This window comes from Salvelinus namaycush, chromosome 29 (genome assembly GCF_016432855.1).
Source record: "Salvelinus namaycush isolate Seneca chromosome 29, SaNama_1.0, whole genome shotgun sequence".
NCBI classification, from domain to species: domain Eukaryota; kingdom Metazoa; phylum Chordata; class Actinopteri; order Salmoniformes; family Salmonidae; genus Salvelinus; species Salvelinus namaycush.
The window spans coordinates 29,519,287-29,532,020 of record NC_052335.1 but is presented as its reverse complement, the minus strand read 5'-3'; positions in this window follow the sequence as shown (position 1 = coordinate 29,532,020).

The following is a 12,734-nucleotide window of genomic DNA, read 5'->3' as shown; positions in this document are numbered from 1 at the left end:
TTTAACTCTCTATGTTCCCTATCCTCCAGGCCGGCTCGGTCCTCCCCTCCTGCTCCGTGGCTCGACGACTCATTGCGAGCTCACAGAACAGGGCTCCGGGCAGCCGAGCGGAAATGGAGGAAAACTCGCCTCCCTGCGGACCTGGCATCCTTTCACTCCCTCCTCTCTACATTCTCCTCTTCTGTCTCTGCTGCTAAAGCCACTTTCTACCACTCTAAATTCCAAGCATCTGCCTCTAACCCTAGGAAGCTCTTTGCCACCTTCTCCTCCCTCCTGAATCCTCCTCCCCCTCCCCCCCTCCTCCTCCCTCTCTGCGGATGACTTCGTCAACCATTTTGAAAAGAAGGTCGACGACATCCGATCCTCGTTTGCTAAGTCAAACGACACCGCTGGTTCTGCTCACACTGCCCTACCCTGTGCTTTGACCTCTTTCTCCCCTCTCTCTCCAGATGAAATCTCGCGTCTTGTGACGGCCGGCCGCCCAACAACCTGCCCGCTTGACCCTATCCCCTCCTCTCTTCTCCAGGCCATTTCCGGAGACCTTCTCCCTTACCTCACCTCGCTCATCAACTCATCCTTGACCGCTGGCTACGTCCCTTCCGCCTTCAAGAGAGCGAGAGTTGCACCCCTGCTGAAAAAACCTACACTCGATCCCTCCGATGTCAACAACTACAGACCAGTATCCCTTCTTTCTTTTCTCTCCAAAACTCTTGAACGTGCCGTCCTTGGCCAGCTCTCCTGCTATCTCTCTCAGAATGACCTTCTTGATCCAAATCAGTCAGGTTTCAAGACTAGTCATTCAACTGAGACTGCTCTTCTCTGTGTCACGGAGGCGCTCCGCACTGCTAAAGCTAACTCTCTCTCCTCTGCTCTCATCCTTCTAGACCTATCGGCTGCCTTTGATACAGTGAACCATCAGATCCTCCTCTCCACCCTCTCCGAGTTGGGCATCTCCGGCGCGGCCCACGCTTGGATTGCGTCCTACCTGACAGGTCGCTCCTACCAGGTGGCGTGGCGAGAATCTGTCTCCGCACCACGTGCTCTCACCACTGGTGTCCCCCAGGGCTCTGTTCTAGGCCCTCTCCTATTCTCGCTATACACCAAGTCACTTGGCTCTGTCATATCCTCACATGGTCTCTCCTATCATTGCTATGCAGACGACACACAATTAATCTTCTCCTTTCCCCCTTCTGATAACCAGGTGGCGAATCGCATCTCTGCATGTCTGGCAGACATATCAGTGTGGATGACGGATCACCACCTCAAGCTGAACCTCGGCAAGACGGAGCTGCTCTTCCTCCCGGGGAAGGACTGCCCGTTCCATGATCTCACCATCACGGTTGACAACTCCATTGTGTCCTCCTCCCAGAGTGCTAAGAACCTTGGCGTGATCCTGGACAACACGCTGTCGTTCTCAACTAACATCAAGGCGGTGACCCGTTCCTGTAGGTTCATGCTCTACAACATTCGCAGAGTACGACCCTGCCTCACACAGGAAGCGGCGCAGGTTCTAATCCAGGCACTTGTCATCTCCCGTCTGGACTACTGCAACTCGCTGTTGGCTGGGCTCCCTGCCTGTGCCATTAAACCCCTACAACTCATCCAGAACGCCGCAGCCCGTCTGGTGTTCAACCTTCCCAGGTTCTCTCACGTCACCCCGCTCCTCCGCTCTCTCCACTGGCTTCCAGTTGAAGCTCGCATCCGCTACAAGACCATGGTGCTTGCCTACGGAGCTGTGAGGGGAACGGCACCTCCGTATCTTCAGGCTCTGATCAGGCCCTACACCCAAACAAGGGCACTGCGTTCATCCACCTCTGGCCTGCTCGCCTCCCTACCTCTGAGGGAGTACAGCTCCCGCTCAGCCCAGTCAAAACTGTTCGCTGCTCTGGCACCCCAATGGTGGAACAAACTCCCCCACGACGCCAGGTCAGCGGAGTCAATCACCACCTTCCGGAAACACCTGAAACACCACCTCTTTAAGGAATACCTAGGATAGGATAAAGTAATCCTTCTAAACCCCCCCCCCCCCTTAAAAGAGTTAGATGCACTATTGTAAAGTGGTTGTTACACTGGATATCATAAGGTGAATGCACCAACTTGTAAGTCGCTCTGGATAAGAGCGTCTGCTAAATGACTTAAATGTAAATGTAAATGTAATAGCATGGGGAAGATAATTATCTATTCTAATCTAATAGCATGGGGAAGATAATTATCTATTCTAATCTAATAGTATGGGGAAGAAAATTATCTTCTAACAGCATGGGGAAGATAATTATCTATTCTAATAGTATGGGGAAGATAATTATCTAATCTAATAGCATGGGGAAGATAATGATCTATTCTAATCTAATAGTATGGGGAAAATAATTATCTATTCTTATAGTATGGGGAAGATAATTATCTATTCTCATAGTATGAGGAAGATAATTATCTATTCTAATAGTATGGGGAAGATAATTATCTAATCTAATAGTTTGAGGAAGATAATTATCTATTCTAATCTAATAGTATGGGGAAGATAATGATCTATTCTTATAGTATGGGGAAGATAATTATCTATTCTAATCTAATAGTATGGGGAAGATAATGATCTATTCTTATAGTATGGGGAAGATAATTATCTATTCTAATCTAATAGTATGGGGAAGATAATGATCTATTCTTATAGTATGGGGAAGATAATGATCTATTCTTATAGTATGGGGAAGATAATTATCTATTCTAATCTAATAGTATGGGGAAGATAATGATCTATTCTTATAGTATGGGGAAGATAATGATCTATTCTTATAGTATGGGGAAGATAATTATCTATTCTAATCTAATAGTATGGGGAAGATAATGATCTATTCTTATAGTATGGGGAAGATGATTATCTATTCTAATCTAATAGTATGGGGAAGATAATGATCTATTCTTATAGTATGGGGAAGATAATGATCTATTCTTATAGTATGGGGAAGATAATTATCTATTCTAATCTAATAGTATGGGGAAGATAATGATCTATTCTTATAGTATGGGGAAGATAATTATCTATTCTAATCTAATAGTATAGGGAAGATAATGATCTATTCTAATCTAATAGTATGGGGAAGATAATGATCTATTCTTATAGTATGGGGAAGATAATTATCTATTCTAATCTAATAGTATGGGGAAGATAATGATCTATTCTTATAGTATGGGGAAGATAATTATCTATTCTAATCTAATAGTATGGGGAAGATAATGATCTAATCTTATAGTATGGGGAAGATAATTATCTATTCTAATCTAATAGTATGGGGAAGCTAATTATCTACTCTAATAGTATGGGGAAGATAATGATCTAATCTAATAGAATGGAGAAGATAATTATCTATTCTTATAGTATGGGGAAGATAATTATCTAATCTAATAGTATGGGGAAGATAATTATCTATTCTTATAGTATGGGGAAGATAATTATCTAATCTAATAGTATGGGGAAGATAATTATCTCTACTAATAGTATGGGGAAGATAATGATCTATTCTTATAGTATGGGGAAGATAATTATCTATTCTAATCTAATAGTATGAGGAAGATAATTATCTAATCTAATAGCATGGGGAAGATAATTATCTATTCTAATCTAATAGTATGAGGAAGATAATTATCTATTCTAATAGTATGGGGGAAATAATTATCTATTCTTATAGTATGGGGAAGATAATTATCTATTCTAATAGTATGAGGAAGATATTTATCTATTCTAATCTAATAGTATGGGGAAAATAATTATCTATTCTTATAGTATGGGGAAGATAATTATCTATTCTAATAGTATGAGGAAGATATTTATCTATTCTAATCTAATAGTATGGGGAAGATAATTATCTATTCTAATAGTATGAGGAAGATATTTATCTATTCTAATCTAATAGTATGGGGAAGATAATTATCTATTCTTATAGTATGGAGAAGATAATTATCTATTCTAATAGTATGAGGAAGATATTTATCTATTCTAATCTAATAGTATGGGGAAGATAATTATCTATTCTAATCTAATAGTATGGGGAAGATAATTATCTAATCTAATAGTATGGGGAAGATAATTATCTATTCTAATCTAATAGTATGGGGAAGATAATGATCTAATCTAATAGAATGGAGAAGATAATTATCTATTCTTATAGTATGGGGAAGATAATTATCTAATCTAATAGTATGGGGAAGATAATTATCTATTCTTATAGTATGGGGAAGATAATTATCTAATCTAATAGTATGGGGAAGATAATTATCTCTACTAATAGTATGGGGAAGATAATGATCTATTCTTATAGTATGGGGAAGATAATTATCTATTCTAATCTAATAGTATGAGGAAGATAATTATCTAATCTAATAGCATGGGGAAGATAATTATCTATTCTAATCTAATAGTATGAGGAAGATAATTATCTATTCTAATAGTATGGGGGAAATAATTATCTATTCTTATAGTATGGGGAAGATAATTATCTATTCTAATAGTATGAGGAAGATATTTATCTATTCTAATCTAATAGTATGGGGAAAATAATTATCTATTCTTATAGTATGGGAAAGATAATTATCTATTCTAATAGTATGAGGAAGATATTTATCTATTCTAATCTAATAGTATGGGGAAGATAATTATCTATTCTAATAGTATGAGGAAGATATTTATCTATTCTAATCTAATAGTATGGGGAAGATAATTATCTATTCTTATAGTATGGAGAAGATAATTATCTCTTCTAATAGTATGGGGAAGATAATTATCTATTCTAATCTAATAGTATGGGGAAGATAATTATCTAATCTAATAGTATGGGGAAGATAATTATCTATTCTTAGAGTATGGGGAAGATAATTATCTATTCTAATCTAATAGCATGGGGAAGATAATTATCTAATCTAATAGTATGGGGAAGATAATTATCTATTCTTAGAGTATGGGGAAGATAATTATCTATTCTAATCTAATAGCATGGGGAAGATAATTATCTAATCTAATAGTATGGGGAAGATAATTATCTAATCTAATAGTATGGGGAAGATAATTATCTATTCTAATCTAATAGTATGGGGAAGATAATTATCTATTCTAATCTAATAGTATGGGAAAGATAATTATCTATTCTAATCTAATAGCATGGGGAAGATAATTATCTAATCTAATAGTATGGGGAAGATAATTATCTAATCTAATAGTATGGGGAAGATAATTATCTATTCTAATCTAATAGTATGGGGAAGATAATTATCTATTCTAATCTAATAGTATGGGGAAGATAATTATCTATTCTAATCTAATAGTATGGGGAAGATAATGATCTATTCTTATAGTATGGGGAAGATAATTATCTATTCTAATCTAATAGTATGGGGAAGATAATTATCTAATCTAATAGTATGGGGAAGATAATTATCTATTCTAATCTAATAGTATGAGGAAGATAGTTATCTATCGTAATCTAATAGTATGGGGAAGATAATGATCTATTCTTATAGTATGGGGAAGATAATTATCTATTCTAATCTAATAGTATGGGGAAGATAATTATCTAATCTAATAGTATGGGGAAGATAATTATCTATTCTTATAGTATGGGGAAGATAATTATCTATTCTAATCTAATAGTATGGGGAAAATAATTATCTAATCTTATAGTATGGGGAAGATAATTATCTAATCTTATAGTATGGGGAAGATAATTATCTATTCTAATCTAATAGCATGGGGAAGATAATTATCTAATCTAATAGTATGGGGAAGATAATTATCTAATCTAATAGTATGGGGAAGATAATTATCTATTCTAATCTAATAGCATTGGGAAGATAATTATCTAATCTAATAGTATGGGGAAGATAATTATCTAATCTAATAGTATGGGGAAGATAATGATCTATTCTTATAGTATGGGGAAGATAATTATCTATTCTAATCTAATAGCATGGGGAAGATAATTATCTAATCTAATAGTATGGGGAAGATAATTATCTAATCTAATAGTATGGGGAAGATAATTATCTATTCTAATCTAATAGTATGGGGAAGATAATTATCTAATCTAATAGCATGGGGAAGATAATTATCTATTCTAATCTAATAGCATGGGGAAGATAATTATCTATTCTAATAGCATGGGGAAGATAATTATCTATTCTAATCTAGTAGTATGGGGAAGATAATTATCTATTATAATAGCATGGGGAAGATAATTATCTATTCTAATCTAATAGTATGGGGAAGATAATTATCTATTCTAATAGCATGGGGAAGATAATTATCTATTCTAATCTAGTAGTATGGGGAAGATAATTATCTATTCTAATCTAGTAGTATGGGGAAGATAATTATCTATTCTAATCTAGTAGTATGGGGAAGATAATTATCTATACTAATCTAGTAGTATGGGGAAGATAATTATCTATTCTAATAGCATGGGGAAGATAATTATCTATTCTAATCTAGTAGTATGGGGAAGATAATTATCTATTCTAATAGCATGGGGAAGATAATTATCTATTCTAATCTAATAGTATGGGGAAGATAATTATCTAATCTAATAGCATGGGGAAGATAATTATCTAGTTTAATCTAATAGCATGGGGAAGAAAATTATCTAATCTAATAGCATGGGGAAGATAATTATCTATTCTAATCTAATAGCATGGGGAAGATAATTATCTATTCTAATCTAATAGCATGGGGAAGATAATTATCTAATCTAATAGCATGGGGAAGATCATTATCTATTCTAATAGTATGGGGAAGATAATTATCTAATCTAACAGCATGAGGAAGATAATTATCTTTTCTAATCTAATAGCATGGGGAAGATAATTATCTATTCTAATCGTATGGTGAAGATAATTATCTATTTTAATCTAATAGTATGGGGAAGATAATTATCTATTCTAATCTAATAGTATGGGGAAGATAATGATCTATTCTAATAGGTTGGGGAAGATAATTATCTATTCTAATCTAATAATATGGGGAAAATAATTATCTATTCTAATCTAATAGTATGTGGAAGATAATTATCTAATCTAATAGCATGGGGAAGATCATTATCTATTCTAATAGTATGGGGAAGATAATTATCTAATCTAACAGCATGAGGAAGATAATTAACTTTTCTAATCTAATAGCATGGGGAAGATAATTATCTATTCTAATAGTATGGGGAAGATAATTATCTATTTTAACAGTATGGGGAAAATAATTATCTAATCTAATAGTATGAGGAAGATAATTATCTATTCTAACAGCATGAGGAAGATAATTATCTATTCTATTCTAATAGTATGGGGAAAATAATTATCTAATCTCATAGGTTCTGTCACGTTCCTGACCTGTTTTCCCTTGTTTTGTATTTGTTTAGTATGGTCAGGGCGTGAGTTGGGGTGGGCATTCTATGTTGTGTGTCTAGTTTGTCTGTTTCTGTGTCCAGCCTAATATGGTTCTCAATCAGAGACAGCTGTCAATCGTTGTCCCTGATTGAGAATCATATATAGGTGGCTTGTTTTGTGTTGGGGATTGTGGGTGGTTGTTTCCTGTCTCTGTGTTTGTGTTCTGCACCAGCTAGGACTGTGACGGTTAGTTTGTTTTGTCATTTTGTATAGTGTCTTGTTTTGTGTGAATTAAATAATGGAAAATTACCACGCTGCACATTGGTCCTCAGATCCTTCTCACCTCTCCTCGTCTGAGGAGGAGGACGACTTAGACTGCCGTTACAGAACCACCCACCAAACTCGGTCCAAGCAGCGTGGCTACGGGAAGCAGCGGCAGCAGCAGCAGCAGCAGGAGCTAGCAAGGCAGAGTGGATGGAAGCCCGAGAGGCTCCCCCAAAAATTTCTTGGGGGGGGCACACGGGGAGTGTGGCTGTGTCAAGTGGGAGACTTGAGCCAGTTCCCCGTGTTTACCATAAGGAGCAGTTGGCGAAATTGAGTGACGAGTCGGAGAATGTGGAGGAGTTATTGGACAGATTGGAGGAAAGTGAAAGGATGGGAGATTATGAGACATTTGATGAGTTGTTGGTGATATTGGAGGAGAGCGAAGAGAGAGAGATGATGGTTTGGCGTAGTATACACGGTACTCGCCCTGAGGTGTGTGATTACCGTGGAGAGCGGGAGTACAGGCAGACACCGTGTTATGCGGAAGAGCGCACGGTGTCTCCTGTACGTGTGCATTGCCCGGTGCGGGTTATTCCACCTCCCCGCACTGGCCGGGCTAGATTGAGCATTGAGCCAAGTGCCATGAAGCCGGCTCTACATATCTGGCCTCCAGTACGTCTCCTCGGGCCGGTGTACATGGCACCAACCTTACGCATGGTGTCCCCGGTTCGCCAACACAGCCCAGTGCGAGTTATTCCATCTCCCCGCACTGGACGGGCTACGGGGAGCATTCAACCAGGTAAGGTTGGGCAGGCTCGGTGCTCAAGGGAGCCAGTACGCCTGCACGGTCCGGTATATCCGGTGCCACCTTCCCGCCCCAGCCCAGTACCACCAGTGCCTACACCACGCACCAGGCTTCCAGTGCGTCTCCAGAGCCCTGTTCCTCCTCCACGCACTCTCCCCGTGGTGCGTGTCTCCACCCCAGTACCTCCAGTTCCGGCACCACGCACCAAGCCTCCTGTGCGTATCCAGAGTCCTGTATGCACTGTTCCTTCTCCCCGCACCCGCCCTGAGGTGCGTGCCACCAGCCCAGTGCCTCCAGTTCCGGCACCACGCATCAAGCCTCCTGTGCGTCTCCAGAGCCCTGTGCGCACTGTTCCTTCTCCCCGCACTCGCCCTGAGGTGGGTGCCCTCAGTCCGGTACCACCAGTTCCGGCACCACGCACCAGGCCTATAGTGCGCTTTGAGAAACCAGTGTGCCCTGTTCCTGCTCCTCGCACTAGCCTTGAGGTGCGTGTCTCCAGTCCGGTACCACCAGTTCCGGCACCACGCACCAGGCCTACTGTGCTCCTCAGCAGGTCAGAGTCGGCCGTCTGCCCAACGCCGCCTGCACTGCTCGTCTGCTCAACGCCGCCTGCAATGCTCGTCTGCCCAGCGCCGTCTGAACTGCCTGCTCTGCTCAACGCCGCCTGCACTGCTCGTCTGCCCAGCGCCGTCTGAGCTGCCTGCCTGCCCAGCGCCGTCTGAGCCATCCGTCTGCCCAGCGCCATCTGAGCCATCCGTCTGCCCAGCGCCATCTGAGCCATCCGTCTGCCCAGCGCCATCTGAGCCATTCGTCTGCCCAGCGCCATCTGAGCCATCCGTCTGCCCAGCGCCATCTGAGCCATCCGTCTGCCCAGCGCCATCTGAGCCATCCGTCTGCCCAGCGCCATCTGAGCCGTCCGTCTGCCCAGCGCCATCTGAGCCGTCCGTCTGTCCCGAGCCGTCAGAGCCGTTCGTCAGTCAGGAGCCGCTAGAGCCGTCCGTCAGTCAGGAGCTGCCAGAGCCGCCAGCCAGTCAGGGGCTGCCAGAGCCGCCAGCCAGTCAGGAGCTGCCAGAGCCGCCAGCCAGTCAGGAGCTGCCAGAGCCGCCAGCCAGTCAGGAGCTGCCAGAGCCGCCAGCCAGTCAGGAGCTGCCAGAGCCGCCAGCCAGTCAGGAGCTGCCAGAGCCGCCAGCCAGTCAGGAGCTGCCAGAGCCGCCAGCCAGTCAGGAGCTGCCAGAGCCTCCAGCCAGTCAGGAGCTGCCAGAGCCTCCAGCCAGTCAGGAGCTGCCAGAGCCTCCAGCCAGTCAGGAGCTGCCAGAGCCTCCAGCCAGTCAGGAGCTGCCAGAGCCGCCCGCCAGTCATGAGCCGCCCTCCAGTCATGAGCCGCCCTCCAGTCATGAGCCGCCCTCCAGTCATGAGCCGCCCTCCAGTCATGAGCCGCCTGCCAGTCATGAGCCGCCTTCCAGTCATGAGCTGCCCTCCAGTCATGAGCTGCCCTCCAGTCATGAGCTGCCCTCCAGTCGTGAGCTGCCCTTCAGTCATGAGCTGCCCTTCAGTCATGAGCTGCCTTCCAGTCATGAGCTGCCTTCCAGTCATGAGCTGCCTTCCAGTCATGAGCTGCCTTCCAGTCATGAGCTGCCTTCCAGTCATGAGCTGCCCTCCAGTCATGAGCTGTCCTCCAGTCATGAGCTGCCCCTCAGCCCGGAGCTGCCATTAGTCCGGAGCTGCCCTTCAGTCCAGAGCTGCCTCTCTGTCCGGAGCTGCCCTTCAGTCCGGAGTTGCCCCACTGTCCTGAGCTACCTCTCTGTCCTGAGCTACCTCTCTGTCCTGAGCTACCTCTCTGTCCGGAGCTACCTCTCTGTCCGGAGCTACCTCTCTGTCCGGAGCTACCTCTCTGTCCTGAGCTACCTCTCTGTCCTGAGCTACCTCTCTGTCCTGAGCTACCTCTCTGTCCTGAGTTATCTCCTCTATTTAGGAGGGACCTTTGGGAAGGTTCCTAGACCAGGGTCGGGGGCGAGGGTCGCCACTCAAAGGACGCTAAGGAGGGGGATAAAGACAATGGTGGAGTGGTGTCCTCGTCCTGCGCCGGAGCCGCCACCGCGGACAGCTGCCCACCCAGACCCTCCCCTTGAGTTTTAGGGGTGCGCCCGGAGTTCGCACCTTGAGGGGGGGGGGGGGGGGTTCTGTCACGTTCCTGACCTGTTTTCCCTTGTTTTTGTATTTGTTTAGTATGGTCAGGGCGTGAGTTGGGGTGGGCATTATATGTTGTGTGTCTAGTTTGTCTGTTTCTGTGTCCAGCCTAATATGGTTCTCAATCAGAGACAGCTGTCAATCGTTGTCCCTGATTGAGAATCATATATAGGTGGCTTGTTTTGTGTTGGGGATTGTGGGTGGTTGTTTCCTGTCTCTGTGTTTGTGTTCTGCACCAGCTAGGACTGTGACGGTTAGTTTGTTTTGTCATTTTGTATAGTGTCTTGTTTTGTGTGAATTAAATAATGGAAAATTACCACGCTGCACATTGGTCCTCAGATCCTTCTCGCCTCTCCTCGTCTGAGGAGGAGGACGACTTAGACTGCCGTTACAGGGAAGATAGTTATCTAATCTATTCTAATAGTATGGGGAAGATGATTATCTATTCTAATCTAGTAGTATGGGGAAAATAATTATCTAATCTAATCTAATAGTATTGGGAATATAATTATCTATTCTAATCTAATAGCATTGGGAATATAATTATCTATTCTAATCTAGTAGTATGGGGGAAAAAATTATCTATTCTAATCTAATAGTATGGGGAAGATAATTAATTATTCTAATCTAATAGCAGGGGGAAGATAATTCTTTATTCTAATCTAATAGTAATGGGAAGATAATTTTCTAATCTAATCTAACAGCATGGGGAAGATAATTATCTAATCTAATAGTATGGGGAAGATAATTATCGAATCTAATAGTATGGGGAAGATAATTATCTAATCTAATAGCATGGGGAAGATAATTATCTAATCTAATAGTATGGGGAAGATAATTATCTAATCTAATAGTATGGGGAAGATAATTATCTATTCTAATCTAATAGTATGGGGAAGATAATTATCTATTCTAATAGTATGGAGAAGATAATTATCTATTCTAATCTAATAGCATGGGGAAGATAATTATCTACTCTAATCTAATAGTATGGGGAAGATAATTATCTATTCTAATCTAATAGCATGGGGAAGATAATTATCTAATCTAATAGTAGGGGGAAGAAAATTATCTAATATAATAGCATGGGGAAAATAAGTATATATTATAATCTAATAGCATGGGGAAGATAATTATCTATTCTCATCTAATAGTTTGGGGAAAATAATTATCTATTCTAATAGTATGGGGAAGACAATTATCTATTCTAATCTAATAGCATGGGGAGATAATTATCTAATCTAATAGCATGGGGAAGATAATTATCTATTCTAATCTAATAGCATGGGGAAGTCAATTATCTATTCTAATCTAGTAGTATGGGGAAGATAATGATCTAATCTAATCTAATAGTATTGGGAAGTCAATTATCTATTCTAATCTAGTAGTATGGGGAAGATAATGATCTAATCTAATCTAATAGTATTGGGAATATAATTATCTATTCTAATCTAATAGCATTGGGAATATAATTATCTATTCTAATCTAGTGGTATGGGGAAGAAAATTCTCTATTCTAATCTAATAGTATGGGGAAGATAATTAATTATTCTAATCTAATAGCAGGGGGAAGATAATTATCTAATCTAATAGTATGGGGAAGATAATTATCTAATCTAATAGTATGGGGAAGATAATTAATTATTCTAATCTAATAGTATGGGGAAGATAATTATCTCATCTAATAGTATGGGGAAGCTAATTATCTCATCTAATAGTATGGGGAAGCTAATTATCTATTCTAATAGTATGGGGAAGATAATTATCTATTCTAATCTAATAGCATGGGGAAGATAATTATCTCATCTAATAGTATGGGGAAGCTAATTATCTATTCTAACAGAATGGGGAAGATAATTATCTATTCTAATCTAATAGTATGGGGAAGATCATTATCTATTCTAACAGCATGGGGAAGATAATTATCTATTCTAATCTAATAGCATGGGTAAGCTAATTATCTATTCTAATAGTATGGGGAAGATAATTATCTATTCTAATCTAATAGCATTGGGAAGATAATTATCTCATCTAATAGTATGGGGAAGATAATTATCTAATCCAATAGTATGGGGAAGATAATTATCTATTATATTCTAATAGCATGGGGAAGATAATT